The sequence below is a fragment of the Myotis nattereri genome (assembly GCF_964212035.1).
Source record: "Myotis nattereri genome assembly, chromosome: 1".
NCBI lineage: Eukaryota > Metazoa > Chordata > Mammalia > Chiroptera > Vespertilionidae > Myotis > Myotis nattereri.
This window is the reverse complement of record NC_138075.1, coordinates 174,314,562-174,338,676: the sequence shown is the minus strand read 5'-3', so window position 1 is coordinate 174,338,676 and position 24,115 is coordinate 174,314,562. Positions and strand designations below refer to the sequence as shown.

The following is a 24,115-nucleotide window of genomic DNA, read 5'->3' as shown; positions in this document are numbered from 1 at the left end:
TGGAGCATTATAATTTAGCTCAGAACCAATTCTTCTACTAGAAAGTATGAATTGGTAAATACAGAATTATGTTACAAATAATAAAACCATTGAAAAGTACAGTTACCCAACTGTTACTCAGCCACATGGGATTGTTCATTGCATCCATTTTACATAGGCTGGCAGCATCCAGGATGGCAGCATCATTGTGTTATACAATGAACCCACGCACCCCAAGGCCTCCTGCTGCTATCTGTGGTATTAATAGCACCGCACCATCAGTTAAACATCCTCTCCAACCAATGTTCACTTTAGTGACATTATTCAGAACAGTATTTCTCCAGATCCATACGCTAAATCATATGCAATATTTAAACTGGTTATGTAGATATTTAAACATTTCCTGCTAAGGAATGTTTTCAAATTTGTAACTCACCACTGCTTGTTTGGTTTCTCATCTATAGGAAATGGATCTAATTCAACAGCTTCTTGCATGAGTTGCCATAACGAAGATCTGAGATGATCCTGCCCTTGGTATTTCTCATACTAGCCTAAAATCGAAGCAAAAACATAGACAAATTTGATTTTAACATTTAAATGGTTATTTCACCTGCACTGAGAAAACCAAACAACTGCGAAGGACAATTGGTGATGGGTGACACAGGGGCGAGAAATAAAACATCTTGAGGTAGTTCACTCTGTAAAATTATCACAAGCACAAGAACTTTGGTTTCACCAACACCAGAGTAGCTGGATATTTTATAATCTGAACATGAGCCCAATCAGTACTGCTACTTTGGGTGATATAATATTTGTATTTGTTTTTAAGATTTTTTATTGATTTATTTTTTAGAGGGGGAAAGGGAGAAAGAAAGAGAAACACTGATGTGATAGTGAAACATTGATCAACTGTCTCTTGCGTGCCTCCTACCAGGAGCAAGCCTGCAGCCCAGGCACATGCCCTGACCCCAACTGAACTGGCAACCTTTTGGTGCACAGGACACTGCCCAACCAACTTAGCCACACCAGCCAGGACTGATATTTGGTTTTGTGATATGATTTGGTTTTCTGACACAAGCCATCCTACTAAGCTTCAACTGAGGCAGCGCCACTGTTACATGTTTGCATATTCTGCTTTTCATGTAAGACTTCATTGGAACTATGGATTGCATAGTTACCAACAAAAGGACTGACTGAGAGAAGTTTAAAAACCACTGAAGTATATGAAATAAAATAAAGCTAAAGTTGGTCTGGAGTTGGAAAGAGACCTGTAAGTAATTTTTCCATAATCTGATCTATTTTTAAAAAGTAGATTTGTAACTTAAATCTGTTACTATTATTTTTTGATATTATATCAGACCAGATTCTCCAGGACTGTGCCCGTTTCCAATGCTCTACCCCATCATCGAACGTAAGTTTTGCTTTCTAGTTTGGGAAGTATGGTCACCACACCCAAACCAACCTCCTCTCTGCCCCAAATAAGAATCCCTTTCTTGGCCAGAGGCTTACAGTAACTGCTCCTAGGAATTCCTCCCCCACAACCTTCTGCACCCAGGCCATCCCTATGTGGCCCCAGGGTCACTTACCACCAATTCAGAGGAGGTGAATTTCTTTCTCTTCTGAATTCCTATTACATTTATTGTTAAATCATTAATATACAATTATATACCACCTTTGATATTTAACCTCATCTCCAAAAATGACTCTAAGCTCCTAAGTGTCAGAAACTATGTTACAGGTTCCCAAACTCTGCTACCCATAGCCCTTAACAGAGAACTCTGTACATCAGAGACATTCATTCAAGAAATATTAATGTGCCCCTACTATGTGCCAAACAGACGCAGTCAGTCCCTGGCAGAGATTATAGTTTAGTGGTAATACAGAAAACGTAAGGACAGGTAATCTCTGTGTTGTGTGATACGTGCTATGACAGAGGTAGTATAGACACTGAGTGAACATGACCAAATAAACAAACTATGCGCTTTCCTTCACTATCAATGCTTTCAAATGCTATCTCCAATGTATGAGAAGGTATCATAACTTTAAGAAACTCATTGTCAGGGAGCACATGGAGCACCCAGGCTGGTTAACATCTCAAAGCCAGGAGGCAGTTTTTAGTACTTTTCTGTCACTCCTGGGTTGTTTTCTCCCTGCTTTCCGAGAGAGAGAGAGAGAGAGAGAGAGAGAGAGAGAGAGAGAGAGAGACATTGTAGCAAAAATCCTGTTCATTACTGCTCAGGTCACTCTGCAAATGACTGACTGCCCTATAGGGGAACTTCGCTTCACACCTGCACACCGTATCCGCTTTTAGAGCAACTGGGGGTTAGGAACTACTTCTAAGGAACCTTCAGTCATTTATTTTCCATTCAAAACTCTAATTTCCATTCCTAGGAGCCTCTAGGTTTTACATCTCATAGCCACCAGGGATAAGAACAGTAACAAAGGTCATGGTGGCTTGTTAGGAATCCAAAATATCAAATCAGCAACAATAACAAAAAGCCTTTACCAAAAGTAAGTATAAATTTGAGGTCCACTTTTCAAGCCAGAAATGTCTCTTTCTGATTTAAAGATTTTCAACATCGCCTGAGGTCTCACAATAAGAAATAAAGCTCCCCTCCATTAAATGAAGGTGGGAGGAGGGGGAGAATCCGTGCCTAAAACACACAGCATGCAGATTCTTCACTTCCTCTCTGGGCCCTGATTTTTCTCATAAAGACACCATGTAGTCAAGCTGAAAAATCTTTATTCGAAACCTTACAGCCTGGTGATGGGGACATGAGCAGAGAGGTTGAATTTCTGGAAATCCAAGCTCCAATTCTGTTATATTTTCTCTTTCAAACAATCAATATGCAGCCTGATCTTTTATCTGAATCAGCAACAGTGTCTCATCTCAGATTTACGTAATGGAATAAATATATCTAATATAAGAGGAAACAAATGTTCTCTCTCACAGCAGAGGTATCTAATATAAGAGAGAACAGATGTTCTCTACCAAGAAGCATCTCCCTCCGGAGTCTCTAGGCCCAACTTTCTCCACAAGCCCTTGGCCCTCGGAAGGTGTAAGAATCCATGGGGGCCAGGGGGGGAGCACGGAGACTGCAGCACATACAGCGCTGTGCCACTTTCGGGCCACGGCTGGACACTGCGCCTGTTTTTGCGGAAGTGTGGCAATGTCCAACCAAAGCTTCAAAGGGACTGGAGAGGAAACAGTAGGGGCAATGGGGAAAAAATTTAATGTCAATTTGTTTTCTATTATTTAAATTGGAGAAAGTCTCTCTTGCTTTGAGTCCATTATTCTCATAAGCAACTAAGCAATCACTTGACGTGAACACACCAATTCCATGCAAAGTCTTTTAGCTACAAATGTGACCTGAAGCCAGAACTAGAGCAGCGAAGGCGAGCATCTGCCCCCATGTTTAATAAACCAGAAAACTCCAATTAGTCTTTGCCTTTTAACATCAGTCTTAAAATACTTTTCCAATAAGATTACATCCAAAGAAATAGGCTCATTTACATAAAGCCACAATAAAACTTAAAAAAAAATAACCTTTAATTATAGGAGGCCTTCCCTTAAACATGGGAGGCTTTTTCACACTACGTAGGTGAGGCAGATTCCTTTTGCTTATGATTTTCCTATAGGATATACTAACAAGAAAAACCCTATGAATTTTCCTGGCATCTAAAAATATACTAGTACATGTATTTTATAGCACCCACAATCAATTCGCAGTTCATTCTAACCTTGAGAAATATTGGCCACGCACTACGAAACTATTAAATCCTAACAACTGCAGACATACCAGACAATGACAGCAAAAACACACTCGGCCCCTCTGGGATCCGTTCAGAAACATCCCCCCTCCAGCACCGCAGACGCACTCCTCCCAACACCAGATGCTGTTCTGGGGCAAGCAGGCAGGAAGCTGGGGGCAGCTGATTCTTCCACTCCACGTATAATTTCTTACTGCCTCATCATCAAGAATCTTTTTACCAAAACTGCGAGGATTTTGTAACAACAGGAGCCCATCCAATTAAAGACACTTGCAACAACAGGAGGAAGTAACGTGCAAATGAGGAAGCCTGAAGAGTCTTTAATATCTGAGGTCATATCACCTTTGTCATCTGATTTTCTAGTTCCGTTGTGGGGGCGAGAAAATCCAATTTGCTCTAGGTGGTAAAATAAACTAATCCAGTACTTCCTGTCAATTACAAGAGAGAGAGATCAAGGTAGGGAAGCCAATACATACCAGAGCAGCAACACCGCTGCGGCCAAACTGCCCGACCCCTAAAATCCCAGCTTCCAGAGTGGAGTCAGAAGCTTGCGAGCTCATTCATGAGCATCTCTATCTGTGCTGATCACATACATGCTCACCTAAGGCACAAATTTTACTGACGCCTCTCTGAGACAAACGGTCATGCCTGCAACCATTTTTAACACGTCGATCAGCATTCTATGAGGTCTCCCAGGGTGCGACAACTAGCAGTCTAGGGATAGAGGGAGAATCCGGACCTTTGGGCTGGAATGCCTGGTGCACTGATACCCATTTTCCTTCCATCTGAACTGTGGCCTCTCCCACAAGACTTAGCCTGCCTCTTCCCAGTTCGTTCATAAAAGTTACCATCAACAGACCAGCAGCAGGCAGGGCTGCTGCCCACTGTCCGCTTCTGCAGCAAGGCAGGCGCGTAAACAACCTTGTGATTGCTTCAGAGCTCACTGCCTCGGGATAAGCCATTCTTCTGTGGCTAAATTGCAGTATCCCAGGAAGTTATGCCTTGAAGAGGGTTCAAGGAGAGACTCAGTCTCTACATTTAAATGTAAGGGGGGAGGAGGGGATAAATATGTATATATATAATTTTCTTGAGATATCTCTAACCTTGATTTACTTGAAGATTTTCCAGTAAATCCCATTTATTTTGCTGCAGGCACAAATACCTAAGTTCTGATAAATATATTGCCATGCTCATTTCTGATCATAGATCCTTTTTCTCGCCCAAAGAGCTCTGACATTTCCAGGGGACACAGTATCCCAGCACAGAAAACCTGGGAACCATGCCATTAAAAAAAAAAAAAAAAAAATGCTGCCTGCTGTGACTAGGAGATCACTTTCTTAAAGGGACCCCTTACCTATAGGACTGCAGTGCCAATGTTTCACCTGACCCCTGTTCTGTGTTCCTCTCCCCAGCCCAAATTTAGCCTAGAGTGTTTCTGTAAGAGTAATGCCATTAGTTTTGCAACTAAAATATATACATACCATTCTCAACTAAAATATGTAAATATGTCCCAAAATATTTAAGTTACACCTCTCAGGAAGTAAATGTAAGTGCATACTGAAAGATATGATTTTTAATGTTTTAGGGAACTCGTAGCATTTCTTGGATATGGGACTGAGGTCAGCACTTCCAATAAGCATCTCTCTCTCTCTCTCTCTCTCTCTCTCTCTCTCTCTCTCTCTCTCTCTCTCTCCTGCTTTTTCTCTTCCTTTCTGTAGCTCTGCACTGATCTAAAAACCCCTGGTCACAAGAAGGAAGCTCCCTCCACCCTCTGCCCACCCTCACTCCGAACAGAAATGTTCCAACACGCCCAAGTCTGGGGAGAGATGCTCCGCACAACAGGAGAGGCTGGGGGTTCGGCCTCAGAGGTAGTTCACTTCATTAACCTGCTTCCCGCCGCACCTGCCTCCTCTCCCACCCCACCAGGAGCAATTGCCAGACATCACCACACCCTCCAAAACACACGTTAGAACCCAGAAGGAGCAAAGAGCTACCTACCATTCCGTGCTTCAGAACTCCGATCCTCATCCAGCAGTTCGCCCCCCCAATCCTCCCTACTTGTTTTTCATTAACCACATTCCAAACTGTGATAAGGAACAGGTTCTTTGGAGGTGGGGAAAATGTTTAAAATTAAAGATGGACAGGTGATGTCCAAGAAAACCCAATCTTAAAGTCACTCAAGCCCCTGGGAATTGAGGGGTGAGGAGAAAAAAAGGAAATTTGTAAAAATGAAAAAAGAAAAGCAAAAGGTAAGCATGTAAGAGGCGCCCCCCAGCCCCCATGAAAAAATAAAAAAGACAAGAGAAGGTTTTTTTGAAAGAAGGAGAAGGAGAAGAGTGGCTTGCTGAATCACCCTCTTTCACTGCCTGGAAACCATTGTGCAGCGTGATGCTGCCTGTACCATTGTGGAACCTACCAGAGGAGACCGACAGAGGGCTTGGGGAATGGGGTTGCTATGGCAACTGAAAGGAGCACACGTGACGTCAAAGCCCAGAGAGGTCTAGGGAGGGGGGAGAGGGGGAGAGGGAAGGAGGAAAAAGTCTCTGTGCGCTACGGCTACCTTGTTTTCCAGCGAAATGACGGCCAGGCCAAATGGAAAGGAATAGGGTTTGTTGGCAACCACTGTCAGCAGCGAGGGCATCAGGCAGCGGGTCTGCACAGTCCCGAGAAACAATCGGCTCCATGCAGCCCTGGCCCTGCAGGAACAAATGCCCGCAGTCCAGCACACCATTGGAAACACAGTCCATCTCTTCTTTTCGACTAGCTCAGCTTTTTTGCAAACAGCACAAAGAGAGACATAGTATCTGTAACCGTCAAAGCAAACAAGGGTGATAATATCCTCCGAGGGGATGTGAGCATTTAAGTCCTGCCCGGACCCAGAGGTCATTAGCACAGCGCTGTTCCTTTTCTGTTTCCCTTGTTTTTTATAAAAAATCCTAAATAAATATTCACTAAATCAAACTCAACAAACTGATTCTTAGACTGCAATTTGAATGTGAAAACAAAATACAGATAATTTGAGTTAAAAATCAGGGCTCTTTTCTTTATTTTAAAGGCAGATAATTCTCTGGAAAACTGATACAAATTGCATTATTACTATTTAGGGCACATATATCCATTTTATTTAAGAAATTTGCCCTGCCTTTGACTTAGAGCATATTTTTAAGTCTCCAGTTTTTCACATCTACAAATAGTAGGTTTTTAGAGAAAGAGAGCAGTTGACTACTTACACTACTAAAAAAAAAATTACCAAATTTTAACATTTTAAAAATATCTTTTTACACAAGGAAAAATTTCAATATATATTTGTCCTCACCAGCTTCAGCACTTGGACTTCTCAAGTTACTGAATCTAACCAAACTCTTTTTTGCTTAAACAACTTTGAGGAGGGTTTCTATCTATTACAACCAAGTAGTGCTGAGTTTTATATGATTCTACAGTATGTTTTGGAACTAGTATACTTACGTGAATATGGAGCTTCTTCTGCATGTTAACAGAAAAGATATAACATGCAACAGATAAATGAGGCAAGGATCTGAGACACTGGAACACATCAGGAAACTGCTGGAGACCAGCTTTTGTGGTTGTTGTTGCTGCTGCTGTTGTTTTATTCAGGAGGGAATCTGAAAAAAAATAAAGTCTTGCATGAGTTTTCTGACTTTTTAGTCCATTGGACAAATTTTTGGATCTCGCTTACTCTAATATTCAACAAAAATCAGTTGATTGTTAATTTTTAGTCTTAGCAATTAGCTTACCTACAAGATGACTATGTCTCAAGCAAAAATATGTAGTGATTAGCTAAACGACTTCATAGTACAATGTAATTGGCATTCAGACTTTTCAGTTATTGTATTCTGAGTTTGGGTATCAAAGGTAAGTTCTCAATAACTGGATATCAAGGAGGAAACTGTGAACTTCAACTCTTACCTCACATTACAAACATAAATATTAATTCAGGATAAATTATACTCTGAAATAGAAAAGCTAAAATCTATAAAACTACTAACATAAAATGTATCTTTTAGAAGAAAGAAGAGCTTTCTGATCTTGGAGTAGGCAAAGATTTCTTAGAACACAAAGTACTCATCATAATTGGGGGGAGGGGAAGGGCTAAATAAAAACTAAAAGCTTCTACTTATCCAAAGTCATCATTAACAAAATGAATAAACAAGACATTGACTATAAGAAAATACTCTTGATAAACATATCTGAAAATACCCTTTATATACACAAATTCAAAATATCCTACAACTCAGTGTTAAAAACAAACAATTTTGTTTAATGGGCAAAAGTCTTGAGTAGGCACTTGACAAAGGAAGATTGATAAATGATCAATGGGTATATAAAAAAGTATTCAACATCATTGCTCATCAGAGAAATGCAAATTAAAACTGTAATAAATGTCATTTCACACCCACAAAAAAATGGTTAAAATTAAAAAGACTAACAATACTAACTTTTGGATAGGCTATGGAGAAACCAGAACTATTCTACATTAATGATGGGAGTAAAAACTGGTAAAACTACTTTAGAAAATGGTTTGGCAATGTGTGTTTTTTTAATGGTAAACATACACCCACAGATTGGCTCAACAGTTCTATTCAGTCACCCAAGAGAATAGAAACATATGTCCACACAAAAAAGTTTTTCATAAATGCTTGTGCTAGCTCTATTTATAAATGACAAAAACTGGAAATAACTCAAATTATGGTATATGCATATAATAAAATACTATTCAGAAATTTTAAAGTGACAAGTATAAATAGCTTAAAACCAATCCTTTTCTTCCATTAGGTGCTAATTCTTAATGGCACAAGTTATAAAAAGTGATAGGTCCCAACATTGTTCATAGATTTTGAGGTAGATTTTATAATTTAGGGCTTTAATTCTCAACCCATTTCAGTAATACTTGGATAATTAAAATGATCTTTTAAGTCCATTATATATAATATGGAAAAATTAATTTCCTAAAATCAGATCCCATTTAATGCAAGTTCATTCCTTTAAAATCAACATCAAAATAAATCCCCATTTCTTACTGGGTAAAAACAAAATTCTTTACTTAAAGCCTTTAATAAGATGATTTGAATTGTGAGTCTCAATCCAATATAATATGTTTTAGAGCCTCTACTTCCAAAAATATACATTTTAAAATAAAAAGTGAAAACAAAAAAAGAAGATACCTATTGATATCATTGCATTTGCATCACATAGTTGCACCTACCATGTGAATTCCCACAAAAGTGTCTCTTTCCTTTCATTTGGAATTTACTATAATATATGTTGTATTACTCTTATTTTATGAATATATAATATCTTACCTTAAGCTTGACTGTGACTTAATCCACTTTATTTCTCATTATCTTCCCTGAAAGTTCCCTTTTCCAGCAACTTAGCATATCTTCTCACACATGGTAGGTGATCAGTAAACAGTTATAGTTAACTAGAGGCCAGGTGCACAGATTCGTGCACCAGTGGGGTCCCTTGGCCGGGCCTGTGGGGATCACCGAAGCCTGGCCTTACCCACCAGCTCATTGGACTCCAACCCATTGTCCTTATCGATCCTGCACAGCACAAAGTAGTGAGTAAAGCAGCAGGCAGCTGGGGATGAGCGCCAGCCCATACTGGGTGCTGCACTGCTCCCACTCATCCCAGCCCCACCGCCACTTGGGTATGCAGGGGGAGTGTCTGTGGGAGAGGCTCGCATCACCACAGCTGCGCATTGCCAGCTATGAGCCCAGTGCCTGGCAGTTCCTGCATTAAGCGTCTGCCCCCTGGTAGTCATTGTGCATCATAGCTACTGGCCTGTGGTCCAGTTGCGTAGGCTTTTATATATATAGATTATAATTATCTATGATTACATAATTCTTTTTACCAGCAATAAAAACTTTTTATCTCATATGTTATTATGGAGTGTTAAGTTTTGAGATATCCAATATTAAAGCAGGTAACTTCTGTTAATAATATTACATATTTGAACTTTAACTATTTCAAATTCTTTGCAAACTGCTTTCAAATGGAACTGTATTTAATCTAGAAGTCTGACCTGAATTCTATCAGTACTATCATCATGAGTTTTTGAAAGAAGTTAAATAAATAAATAAATAAATAAATAAATAATAAATAAAAGTTCTTATTTTGAAAAGCACAGAATTGTATTTAGTATCCTTTGTGTACAGGTTTATTTATTTAATGGCATGTTTGTAGTCTGTGGTAGGGATGAAAATGTTCAGGAATATTTCTTGTTCTCCAAGCAAGATCTCCCTTCCATTATGAATAAAACTTTTGGTATAGTACATGTTTAAAATGAACTACTGAGACATGTACCAAAATAGATGAATCTCAAAAACATAATGCTAAATGAAAAAAATGAGACAAAAGGGACTATTTAGTGTATAAGTCCATTTATATGAAATTCTAGAATAGAAAAATCTATTCTATGGTGATGGAAATAAGAACTATGATTGCCTGGGGAAGCCACACAGTTGAGGACTATATTGAAGACAGGAGGGAAATTTCTGGAGTGATGATAATATTCTACATCTTGATAGAAGTGTGAGTTGTTGCATAGGTGTAAGCATTGGTTAAGACTCTTCAAAGTGTAACACTTTTTATTTTGCATTTTAACTTCCTTAATAATACACTCAAAATTTTAACACAAGAAGGATTCACAATTCTAATTAACATTTAAACATGGTTTTAAAGTACAATAGACTAAACACATTTATGAACAAACTGCAGCATCTGTCTCCAGATTCATGAGCTGCCCAGCATATTTTAAGAGCACAGCATATGAAGTCACAGATCCACAGGGCTGGAAGGAAACCCCACAAGTTATAGCTTAACTATAATCAGATTCATCTTCATACGGAATAATTTTTAATTCGTGTGATGGCCATAGATGTCAACCCCATAGATGTCAACCACAGGGCCTTGCAAATGTGGAAGGCCATTTACACTTAAAATGAAGTATAACAGACAACCAGAATAAAATCAATTCCCTTATTGTTTTATATTTTCAACATGAGCACTTCAAATACTAATGAGATAAAAGTTCACTATTTAAACTCACATTACAAGTACCAAATTACAAATGAATACAGCAGATCAGTGCATTTTACTCTATTTAAATTAAATAGCTGTTTATAAAAAAAAATTTCAGTCAATTCCCAAGAAGAAAATTGCTGTGTGAGCGATAAGTTAGAGTTCCCTAACCTACAAATCCGGTCCCATACTTTGAATACTGATTATGCAGACCCAGCAATAGGAAAGGCCAGATTCAGAGTCACCAGGATCTGAGATCTAGCAAGCCCTATGTAATGAGGTACACAACTAATGAAGGTTTACCTGAAAAACAAGAAATGAGAATTCAGATATTAAAAACAGACTGTCATACTTACCTGGCAGGGGAGATACCATGATCACGAAGGTGGTTTTCCCAGGGCGAGGCTTATCCATTGCACTCCGGATGTGCTGACCCCTGCGATTTCCCCAAATGTGGGAAACTCGACTGCATAATTTGTGGTAGTGGGGGACTGCGTTCGCGCTCTCCCCTGAAAAAAAAAAAAAAAAACCAGACTGTTGCCCAGCTGGCGTGGCTCAGTGGTTGAGCATCAACCTTTGAACCAGGAGGTCAGAGTTCAACTCCCAGTCAGGGCACATGCTGGGTTGCAGGCTTAATCCCCCGTGGGGGGTGGGGGGAGGGGGAGAGGGCACACACAGGAGGCAGCCAATCAGTGATCCTCTCTCATCACTGATGTCCTATCTCTCTCTCCCTCTCCCTTCCTCTCTGAAATCAATAGAAATGTATAACTAAATTTAAAAACAGATTGTTCAGAGACACCTGGTGAGAAGCAGATTCCTAGGTTCCACTCTAGGGACTATCTCTCAGTCTCAGGACTCAAGACTCTCCAGGAAATGAAGGTTCTGAAGAATTGGCTTTCCAACAGTAAATGAGTGGCAAGGGACTCAAGACTAGAAGGACCTAAATGAATCAAGTCAGTGAAATTAGAGTGTCTAATAGGAATTCAATTTCCGAATCCAAGCCTCAAGCGCATTCATGGGGGATGGGGGGGGAGGTAGCAGTAGAAGGAACTAAGGTCTATTATTGAAATTGGTCCCAGAGCAGGGTGACTACCTCGTCCTCATTTGCCATTGGCTTCCAGGTTTTATAGCAGGTCCCTCATCCCAGACAACCACTCAGTCCTAGGCAAACTGCAAAGGTTGGTCACCCTATCCCAGCAACTAGAATGGATTTGAACCCTCATGAGAATTAAGGTCCCATCTGGTGTAAATATTTCTCTCTTTTCCATGTCCAGCATGGCTAGAGAGTGGTCCGGTTCCTGAGTAGGGGCAGCTGGGGATTGAGAAAATGAAAGAAAGAGACAGACACAGAGACAGAAGGAAAAAGCTGGGGCTGGGTGGGACAGCTGTCCTCTGATGGAGAGACAATGACCCAGAGCCAATACAGCACATTTATTTTATACAGAAAAAAACAGGAAGTTTTACTAAAGGTCAAAACAAAGGAGATTATGTGCATTCTTGGGTGGGCCCCAGTCGTATTCATTCCTGGTGCTTGGCTGGATTTCGAGATAACGAAACCCACCCCCTGGCACCTGGGCTGAAGGTCAGGCTGACAACACTCCTGCCTCTGGCAAGGTGTGTTTCCAGGACGTGGCTCTGCCAATGCCACTGGATTCAGCTGACAATAATTAAAGAAATGCCCATGTGTCTTCCCAGGCGCTCTCTACAATCTGGGAAAGAAAAAGTTTCAAAAGAAAGAGAGTGTTCGTTGTAACAGGGATGTGGCTAAAGAGGAGTGTCACCTAGCTACACTTTTAACAATTAGATTATTATGCCATGACTTAGGATAGTGACCAGAGGATGCAAATGGTTTGATAAACACAAGCAACATTTTGAAAGATAAATCAACAGAATTTGGTGAGTGAATTAATATGAGGGAAATATATGTGGTGCCTATACACAATGGGATATTAATCATCCATAAAAAAAATGAAATCTTGCCATTTGCAACAACATGGATGGACCTAGAGTGCATTATGCTGAGTGAAATAAGTCAGATAGGGCAAGACAAATACTGTATTTAATCTCACTTATATATGGAATAATTAAAATAAAAACGAGCTCATAGATACAGATAATAGATTGGTGGTTGCCAGAGGCATGGGAATGGGTGAAATGGGTGAAGGGAGTCAAAAGGTACAAACTTCCAGTTATAGATAAGTCATGGGGATATAATGTACAGCATGGCGACTATAGTTAATAATACTGGGTTATAAATTTGAGAGTTGCTGCGAGTAGATCTTAAAAGTTCTCATTACAAGAGAAAAGGTTCTGTAACTGTGTATGGTGATGAACGTTGGCTAAACTTATTGTGGTGATCATTTCCACAGTACATACAGGTGTCGAATAATTGTGTTGTACACCTGAAACTAATGTAATGTTATATGTCAATTATACCTCAATAAGAAATAAAATTTAAAAATGCCAATGGTTCCTAATAAGAGTAAACTTTGTGATCTTTCCATGTCATAGAAAGAAAAGGGATCTAACTCTGCACGCTTCTTTTTAATTAACAGACTTTATTTTTTAGGTCAGTTTTAGGTTTACAGGAAAACAGAGCAGAAAAATACAGAGTTCCACATACCCTGCTCTCCTCCACACACACACACAGCTTTCCCACTATTAACATCTTGCATCATTGTGGTTCATTTGTTACAATTGACGAACCAATATTAATGCAGTGGGGCCTTGACTTATGAGTGTCCTGACTAACGAGTTTTTTGAGATACCAGCTATCTCTCGGCTGATTTTTTGCAGTGAGTTGACAGAGTAATTTGAGTTAATGAGCTCCTTAACGTAAGTCAAGGCCCCACTGTACATTATCACTAACAAAAATCCATAATTTATTTTAGGTTCTCTCTTTGTATTGTACAGTTCTACAGGTTTTAACAAATGTATCATGTCACGTTACACTCACTTTTATTTATTTAAAAAAAATTTTTTTCAGAGGAAATGAGAGGGAGAGAGAGAGAGAGAGAGAGAGAGATATCAGTGATGAGAGAGAATCATTGATTGGCTGCCTCCTGCACACCCACACTGGGGATATGGCCCACAACCTGGCATATGGCCTGACCAGGAATCAAACCCTGACCTCCTGGTTTATAGTTGATGCTCAATCACTGAGCAACACCAGCCGGGCTACCCTCACTTTTAATTTTCCTCTTGCTTAGGAGTCAATTTTACATTCAGGTAACAACTGTGTTCACATCAAAAGAAAGCAGATAAAATTGGTCTGGTGAAAGTTTTTCCTAATGAAAAGAGCATTCCCCTTAGAATTTAATGCCAAAAAAAAAAGTACTTTGAACCAATTTTTATTAAACTTATAAAAGCATCAAATTTTTTCCCATTGGAAACACCTATAACTAGCCAAATTGTGTTCCTTTGTGATTAAACATACTTTGATTGTAAATGCAGAATATATGCTGCAATGAAAATAGTACAGTTCACCCTTGAACAACGTGGGGTCAGAGACACCAATGCCTTGAGCAGTCAGAAATCTAACTACAAATGGCCTGTTGACCAGAAGCCTTACTGATAACATAACCAGTTGGTAAACACATATTTTGTATGTTATATATATTGTATACTGCATTCTTACACTAAAGTAAGCTAGAGAAAGGTGTTATTAAGGAAATCATAAGAGAACATACATTTATAGCATTTATTTTTAAAAATGTGCATATGTTGTTCAAGGGTCAACTATAGTGATACACAGCTTTCCAGTATCCTGGCAGACTTTTTTTTTTTTTTAACTCTGGATTTAGTTAACAATAATAATGGAGGGCAAATTCTATTTTCTACACATACATTAGCTCCTCAGACCTTAAGCTTCCTCAGTAACAACAGCTTTAAAAAAAAAATCTCATTAGAGTATTTGTCTTTTGAACAGCAATGCTAATAGAAAATTTCCTCCTCTTAGATCCCAGCAGAAGCTGGTTTGTGAGATAAAGGAAAGTCATTCTTGCCAGACATACTCTGGTTTATCTATACTTCAATCCATGCACATCTGTAGCAATTCCAATTTTCCTTATCCTTGCTTTGCTACATGCCCAGAAGCATGACAAAGCGTGGAGATACCATGGATTATATTTGAGTTTGGCCTAGAAATTCAACTTCTTACCACTCTGCAGCAACTCATAACTTCATTAAATGGGCTATTCTTTTTCTCTCTCAGTTTTAGTTAGGTATAATTCACAAATAAAATTGTAAGATATCTAAAATGTACAACATGATGATTTCTTATACATATAATACATTGTGAAAGGATTCCCCCTCCAAGTTAATTATTACATCCATCACCTCACATATCATATTTACTTTGGTTTGGAGTTTTATTTGTTTGTTTGATTGTTTTGGGGTGTTTTGTTTTAATGAAAATATTTCAGTTCTACTCTCTCCACAAATTTCAACTATACAATAGAGTGTCATCAACTACACTCAGCAGGTAATACATACATTAGCTCCTCAGACCTTATTCATCTCATGACCGAAAGTGTGTACCCTTCTACCAACCCTTCCCTATCTTCCCCAGCTCCCAGCTCCTCACAACCACTTTTCTATTTCTATGAATTTACTATGTTTTTAGGTCCCACATATAAATAATAGCATGTGGCATTTATTTGTCTTTCAATGTCTGGTTTATTTAACTTACCATAATGCCCTCAAGGTCCATCCATGTCAGCACAAAAAACAAGATTTCTAAAAGCTATTCTCACCTCTGACTCTGACTAGCCATCACAGCACTCAAACAAAAGGCCAGCCAAGAATCAAAATACAAGCCAAACTTTTGTAATTCAATTTAAAATATGAGGTTAATAATATTCTTTTTACAAATAAAGATATTGTGTTGCCACTAAATGAAATTTTCTAATATTAGTGAGCCCACTTTCAAATACTGACATAAGATTCATGCAGTCGCCTAATTTGTTAGTGAATTCGCAGTCTGTATGATTGAACAATAAGGTAAGTAATAGTAATACATGGTGATAGCATCCAAATGATCAAAAGACTAGTAATCAAAGTTGATAATATAATAGAGGGTTTGGTCTATATTTTTAAACCAAATAATCATCAGCATAAACTTATACATACAACTTAGGCCTACTAGATTTTTACGTTACTAACAAGAAAATTCTTAAAGTATCCTAAACATGCCATTCAACCGTTATTGGAACCTAATATTGGAGAGAAAGAAGAGAACTAGGAATCCAATTTTGAAAGTTTTCTAAATTCATGAAGATATAGCCACGATGACCATATAAATTCAATATATGTCTTGTGTCTGTACAGAATATTTTTAAATAATATATAAATACTTTTGAAGCTGATTTGGAATATGTATGGGTTGTGGAAAGAGTACTGGACTAATCAACAGATTTTGTTTAAATCACAGCTGTGCTGTTTCATGTCTGCGTGACTTGAGCAGATCCCACAGCCTTTCCATGTCTCACTGTCAGCATTGAAATAATGGGTATAACAACATTCACCTCATAGAATTTTTGTGAAACCAAAATTAAATAATGTATATGACAGTGCCTGGCACAACCCTGGGCATATGAGAGTCACTAACATTTGATTGAATTTATAATCAATAAGAGGGTTGTACCCCACACTTAAATTTGAATATCCTGACGTAACTATGTTGTAAGCTATGAACACTGTCCAGTGCCCCAGAAGCGATCGTCTTCTCTTGAATGATAATGTTCTTCAAGTGTATACCCAAGAACAGATGCAGTGATCATATGCTACTTGGCAGTGTTGAAGGAGTACTGTGGAACTAATAATAAGCTTGGAGGAATTTGAGCCTACAAGTCAGTCTACACTTGAGAAAACTATTCAGGGCATCAGCAATTCTCACCGGAAATTTCCCAGAGAAAATTCAGCTTCTTGATTAGCAGGTATTCAGAGATATACTCTTTCACAAGAAATGGAGAATCAAATCAATAAAAATAAGCAAAAAATAGTACAGCTATTAGAGCTATGTGACATTCTTATAGTCATTTAATTAACATCAATTCAACCAGCATGTCCCTGAGTAGCATATAAATACAAAACACTGCTGGAGATTTAGAAAAGAAATCCAAGGCATGGTACCCATTGAAAAGAAGCTCATGCTCTTATTGCTGAGTCAACACTGGCCTACTTGATGGGGAGAAAAAAAATCGTTCAATAAGTCTGTAAATGTAGGATAAAAACAATAAAGTAATTCAAAAAGAGAAGATCTCAACATAGGCATGCATGCTGAAAACATGGATCTCAAATCCTGTATATGTTGAGAAGCAGCACAGTCCAATAAAAACAGAGATTCTAATTCCACTATGCCCCATGAGATGTTGGTCTGGCAGTAGCGCTCCAGATTCCACTTTCTTCAACTATCAAGTATTGGGGTCTGGATTGCACGATAATTACGGTACTGACACAAAAAGGAAGAGACAGTCTTCAGAGACTGAGGAGGTCTTTGATGAAGTACCTCCACTTCTTTTTTTAAAATACATTTTTATTGCTTTCAGAGAGGAAGGATGAGGGGAGAGAAAAATAGAAATATCAATGATGAGAGAGAATCATTGATCGGCTGCCTCCTGCACGGCCCTAGTGGGGATCAAGCACACAACCTGGGCATGTGCCCTTGACTAGAATTGAACCCAGGACCCTTCAGTCCTCAGGCTGACACTCTATCCACTGAGCCAAACCAACTAGGGTGTCCACTTCTTAAGGACTGCCTTCTCATCAGATCAGCACTGGCACTCTGATGGTGTGTAGATTGTCCTTGATTTTAGGCAACTCTTGCAGGACAATTCTGCAGACAGGTGGTCTGAGCAATTGCCCAGGAGAATTATAGACAAAGAAAAGGTGATTTCCCCAAGACCTACATAGGAGCTAACCTGACAGTGAGAACAGTGATCAGCTACAACCACCAACAGAGCCTTCTACTGAGTCTCTGCCATGAGGAGTTTCCAGTTGAGCTATAGGCCTTGGCGAGAAAAGACCAGAGCCTAAAAGACTACATGACCTAAAATCTTACTGGGAGGCAGAGTGAGCATGTATCTTAAAGTGTAAGTTTCATGAGGGCAGGAATGTTTCCTGTCTATTTATGGCTATATCCACCATACCAAGGAGAGTTCCTGATAAGCACTCAATGCAATTTTATTAAATGAATGAATGAATGAATCAGTGAATCAATGAAGTAATCAAGTATGAACAAAATAAGGAGCAAATGTTTTAAAGTTTCTGTCATAGATTGAACGGTGTCCTCTCAAAAAGATATGTTGAAATCCTAACCCCCCAACCAATACCTCAGAATGCAACCTATTGAGAAATACAGCCCAGATGGTTTACAATTAATTAAGATGAGATCAATACAATACAGAGTGAGTCCCAAATTCAATACAGAATTGCCCCTGACCCATTAAGGACAAGGTATCCTTACAAAAAGGGAAAATTTGAACACAGACAGAAACACAGAGAAGGAAGATGATGTGAAGTAGCCCAGAGAAAAGACAGTTATCTGCAAGCCAAGGAGAGAGGCCTGGAACCAATTCCTTCCTCACAGCCCTCAGAAGGAACCAATCCTGCCAACAGCTTGACTATGCACTTTTAGCCTCCAGAACTGTAAGACAGTATACATTTCTGTTGTTTAAGCCACTCAGTCTGTAATATTTTCCTACAATAGTTCTAGCAAAACTAATTCTGTCCCCCAGCTTTTTTTCTTGCTTCCCTATAGTCCACTCTCCCTGAGCACCCACAGTGATCAATTACATCATATCTCTTCCTTATGCAAAACACGCAATAGCTTCCAGCACATTGAGAATAAGATGCAAATTCCTTATCATGACATACCAGACCCCCATGCTCTGGCTCATGGCTTCCTCCTGACTTCATTCTCTACCCTTCGCTCCTTCATTTCTTTTTCCCTTCAGTCAGCACTGGCTTCTTGGCCCATTTTCAGAAAAATCAAGAATGCTTCTACCTGATTACACACACTGTTCCTCCTGTCTGTGTACTATTTGTCTCTTTATTCATTCATAACTCGAGAAAGGTGTTCTAGAGACAACTTGTTGACAAGCCTATCTAAAATAGTGTCCCACATCAACCCTACCCCTTGTTCTGTGGCTGTGTTTTTCTTTATAGCACTTACCCCATCCTGAAAAATTAAATGTCCATGTGTTCTTTTTCTAAAATCTATGAGAGTAGGAACAACGTTCTATTTACTGGTGTATCCTCCGCACCCAGAACAATGTCTGACAAGTAGTAGGTACAGTAGATAAATATTTGGTGAAGGAATGAGTGCAACAATCTTACACATTTTCTCTGAACTCTTTGAAAATTCTGTAAAAAGATATCACTCAATCACTAAATATTTATTTGGCACTTCTCTTATACCCAAGACTAGCACAGGCCTTAGGATAGGCACAGGAGAGAGAGTCCATATAAATCTCTCCTGAACCCACCCTCAAGAAGCTTGGGGCAGAATTTAAGTATGTTCCATGAATTGCTACATGCAATGTACAAACTGTAAAACTACAGAGGAGAAAACAGTTATAGCTGACAGGTAGGAAAGATTTCAAGGAAGAAATAACAGGTGAATGCAGGCTTGAAAGAGCTTTCCACAAGGAAGAGGCAATATCAACATGTTCAGGGAGCATGAAAGCGTCTGGTGGGTTCAGACAGGGAACGGTAGTTAGTGTGGTTGAAGCACAAGAACACTGGGCGCTAGAGCAGCAGTGCTTGTGTGGGGAGTGGCCCAATGGAAAAGCAGGGAACAGATCGTTTATTTCCCATTTTAAGGAATTGGGAGTTTATCCTAGAGCCCAAAGCACCCTCTTGAAGACTGAGCCTACTAAATAGGTCACTACTTTAAGATCTGAAAAGGATGAAACCTAAATGTCTAACGACATGTATCACAACTACACTACCACCATTACCATATTGTAAAAGTCATTTTGCACGTGAATAATACCTAAAAGGCAACGTGGAAACAATTTGATTTAATGAGGGTGAGAGCTCTTGGGTTTTTGCTGCTGTTCGGTTTCTTTTCATTTTCTATTAAAGTGTGGTTTGATCAATGTCTATTATATGTTGGCTTAGAGTCTCCACTTTTATCATTGCCACTGCTCTGTGTAGGTCTGATTTTCCTGGAATCCACACATCTCTGCAGACACTATGTTGCAGTTATTTGTTTGGAGTAATTTAGCCCTAAACAGTGTCTTTGCCCTGAGTCTTAACAAAGAGATCAGGCCAGTCATAGATAAGGACTGACACTGACAAATTGGCTTTTCTAACCATTTTAGTCCTGAGCTTCAGGCCTTCTGGTTATCAGTTTTCCGATCACAAACCTTTAATGCATTTATCTAGTAGACTTCTTTTTAAATTTTGTAAATAAAATACTGTTTCTCAACAAAATCTCACACAGAGCCCAATGTATAAAATTATAAAGCAATGTTTAATTAATTATGCATTTTGCAGATTTGTGCCATTTTTTAGAGTAAAAGTGATTAATGAGCAACATGTAGCTATTTTAATGAGATTCATAGGTCCTGATTTATAAAAGAATGAAAGAGACAGAGAGAGAGAGACCAAAACAGAGTTAGACACTTATCCTCTATGGCTCATATACAATTAGTTTATGTAGCTAGAGGTTGTAAACACATCACCCTCTACTCTAGAGCCTGGAATCAAATCAAGTTTAGTTTATAGTATATGTTTTTTACTCAGCTTCCACAGTTTAAAAAATTTAATGATTTCATCGAAAAATCTGGATTTCTGGCTTCTCTTGAAATCTCTGAGAATCTGGCAATATTAGGACCATATTCTTACCTAGTGACTGCTTTAAATATATTTTTATTGATTTCAGAAAGGAAGGGAAAGGGAGATAGAGACAGAAACATCAATGATGAAAGAGAATCATTGATTGGCTGCCTCCTGCACACCCCACACTGGGGATCTGCAACCCAGGCATGTTCCCTGACCGGGAATCAAACTCACTGTTCATAGGTCGACACTCAACCATTGAGCCATGCCAGCAGGGCTACCCAGTGACTGCTTTAGATGGTTTGTTCTTCCCAGATGGCCTTACACACACACACACACACACACACACACACACACAGCTTCCATTCGCCACCTGCCTGGGTCCTGTAGCATTTAAGTTTGTGTTCCCTGAACTGTATCCCAAGACAGTTGGAGAAACTTGATTCCTTTCTGTCTCTATTCCACCCTCGTATCCCTTACCCTAATCCAAGCCACTGTCCTCAGACACTCTTTTTTTTTTAATCTTTATTGTTGAAAGTATTACTAACTAGCTCTGCTAGCTGTCTTTAGATTGGGTTCAGCCAATGGTAGACACTACAGGAGACTGGAGGACAGGAGACAGGGAGAAGCCCAGTATGTGTGTTCCTTCCTCTCTGCCTTGAGCAGTGTTTCTGGCAGTAGCACCTCTCTCCCACGGCTCCAGCTCCCTTCTGCTGGTAACACCCTTGTATCACTCAGGGTCCCACCAGGAAGCAGATGACACATCTGAAAAGGATGATTTGAGGTGAATTTGTCTACAAAAGGATTACTACTGAAGATGCTGGTGTAGAGGAACCACGGGGTAGAAGACTTAGCACTCCTGGACCAAGTGGGAAGGAGAGTCAGGTAGAATCGTCCATGTTGTGAGGAGCAGACACCTTCAGACCAGGGAGGCAGCCAGCTGAAGAGAACTGAAGGAGCCAGGGAAGTAAAAGCCCTGGCATTGCTCTCCTCCCTCCACAGGGTTTCTCTACTGAGAACTATAGACATCATTTTGGATCGGTAATTCTGTATAAAGGTGGGGGCGGGGGGTTGTAAGGTGTTTCGCAGCATCCCATTAGATGCTGTGACAGTCAAAAATGTCTCCAGACACCGTCAGGTGTCTCCTGGGAATCAAATCTGCTCCCCCGTTGAGGTCCACTGAGGTCCAACTACCTGCGGTAGTCCACTCAGGTCAGCCTCCTGGACCAGAGGGAAGGGTAAAGCAAGGTGGAGAGTGACCTAGGGGGGTAAATGGGAGATATTCAGCACAACTCGACCCCACCTTGAAGAAGTTCTTCCTTGCTGTGTGAGCTTGAGCAAGCTGCTTAACCTCTGTGTGTTTAGTTTTCTCATTATTAAATAAGGATAATGAGATCACATACCCCATAAAACTGTTATAAGAATCAAATTAAGGTAATTTTAAAGTGCTTAGAAGATACTTGGAATTAAATAAAATAAAGGTAGTCTCAGACAAACATTAAGTTCCTTTCCATGAAGGCTTACTCTTTTATTTCCTTCCTTTTAGCTACAAGACTGGAAGAATCCAAGCTGCTTACAATAAATTGCTCCCCTAAGAAGTGTTGAGTATTTACTCTGCGTCAAGCAGTCAGCAAGTGGCAAGTCCATTAGCCTTTTAATGGTGCTCTGTGATGTGTGACCTGGGCCAAAATGGCAGTCAGGATCTCTCAGAACAAGCTTTCGCTGAGCTTGTGCTCAACCTAACCTCCATTCTCTCATTAACCCATTGAGCCTTTCTTTTCCACTCAGCATATGATGGGCAGGTAAATAAATGATTTATGGACTCAATTTCCTCCCTGGCTTTTATTTTTATATTTTTATATGGAGCATCTTAATGTCAGAAGAAAAATATTTCTTAATGTCATGAAGAATATCACCTAAGTGTGAACCAGTAAAATAAAAATAAACTGTTACTATACTTTTGTGTCAAGTCAAGATAAAATATTAAACTAAAATAATTAAATTAAAACACCTAGATATGACTTTATTACAATATTCCAGGGAGGTGCAATAGGGAAACTGAGACAGAAAAGTTAAAAAAAGACCGAACAGGGTGGACAATGTGCAACCAGCTTGTAACTAACAAGCCATTATCTTCCCTAGCCAAGGACACAGAGTAAATGGTTAAAAAACCTCCCTAATGAGAGAATGCAAAAAGGGAGGGGGAAAGGGAAAAAGGAAAAAGAGCAGTTTTACTCCCTATGCAGAGAAGCCAGCAGTCTCAATGCTTGGCAAGATTAAGTTGCCAAGTGCTTCTCATGAATTCTGGGAAGGCCACAACAAAGTAAAAAAAAAAAAAAAAGAGGGGGGGGTAACCTTGAGAATTAATCTGCACCAAAATATTCAGCAGAGGAATTTTGAGACCTATGGACAGGAGGGTATGTAACGCCTCAGACCCCAACTTGCTCTTCAGATGAGCTGAGAGCCTGTGCTTCTTAAGCCAGGTGTACAGGGGTGCTTGCTTTGCTTTTTCAATAAAGATGCATGCTTTGATTGCTTTAATAAATTGGCTTTCCACAAACCAGTCCAAGTCTCTCGTATGAATTCATTTACACGAGAAGACCAGGACCAAGGCTGAGGATAGCCCTCTCCACTGACCGGGGGCTGCCCTGTCCGTGCCACCTCTCTGGTGCTGGTGAGAGGTGCCCGTAACAACTTCAGTCCTTTGAACATGGGTAAGATATAGGTAGAAGATGCAGAAAATTTACTTTCAAAAACAAGTATGTACCTTTACAAAGAGTTGGGTGAAATATCAAGAATACAAATACCTTTTTAAAGCTTAGACAATCATGGATAGAGATAATATAATATACCTCACATACAGCTGGAAAGCAAAAAAAAAACACAAAACAAAATGTGTGTGACTAAAGTACATAATAATTCTAACCAATTAAATAATCTGGTTTATTTTCTTTGATTAATTTTTAATCCTCACATCTCTTTGCTCTCATTTTCAGCAACCTAGAAGATATACCTTTTTTTTTTTTCATCATTATATCCCAAAGCTTTATGGACTACTTAACACCCACTAGTTTCCACAGGAACACTTAAATGTTACAAACACTGGAGAAATATGAAAGCTCTTCTTACCCTTCACCACTACTTTGTTTACCTGGGCCATTTCCAACATGTAGAATGTTAGCTTTGACTTTGTCATGAGATCAGTCATCCATGCAACAATTTTCATTGAGTGCCTCCTATGTGCTACATACCAGGAGCTGGGAAAATAGCAAGAACAAGTTCTGTATACATAAGGTTACATTACAATTTCAGGGATAGAATAGACAGGCATTTAAGCAGAGAAGTTGGTGTATTCAGGGCAGGAAGAGCAGCAAGAACAAGAACCTAAGACAGGACAGAGTTTGGTGTATTCAAAACATAGCAAAAAGGCCAAGAAGGAAATGGGAGAACTATAGGAAATGAGGCCAGAGGGTAACCAAAAGGCATGGTAGGGACTTCAAATTATATACTGTGTAATGGGAAGCCACTGAGGTTG

The 24,115-nt window shown here is 39.4% G+C and overlaps 1 protein-coding gene across 18 annotated transcripts in view; it reads right to left on the bottom strand.

The window, feature by feature from the left end:
* Positions 1-6,177, bottom strand: part of MAPK10 (mitogen-activated protein kinase 10) — a 284,798-nt gene extending 278,621 nt beyond the window's left edge. For 4 of the 18 annotated variants that reach the window (XM_081110006.1, XM_081110014.1, XM_081110008.1 and 1 more), the window contains exons 1-2: positions 5,749-6,164; positions 416-530 (exon numbers count right to left, since the gene is read on the bottom strand). The gene's annotated coding sequence lies outside the window, so the exon portion shown is untranslated. Of the gene's footprint in view, positions 1-415; positions 531-3,779; positions 3,980-4,226; positions 4,538-5,748 lie in introns of those variants that run through there. The other 14 variants (XM_081110013.1, XM_081109999.1, XM_081110001.1 and 11 more) reach the window with 10 other exon arrangements.
* Between the last annotated feature and the right edge of the window lie 17,938 nt (positions 6,178-24,115).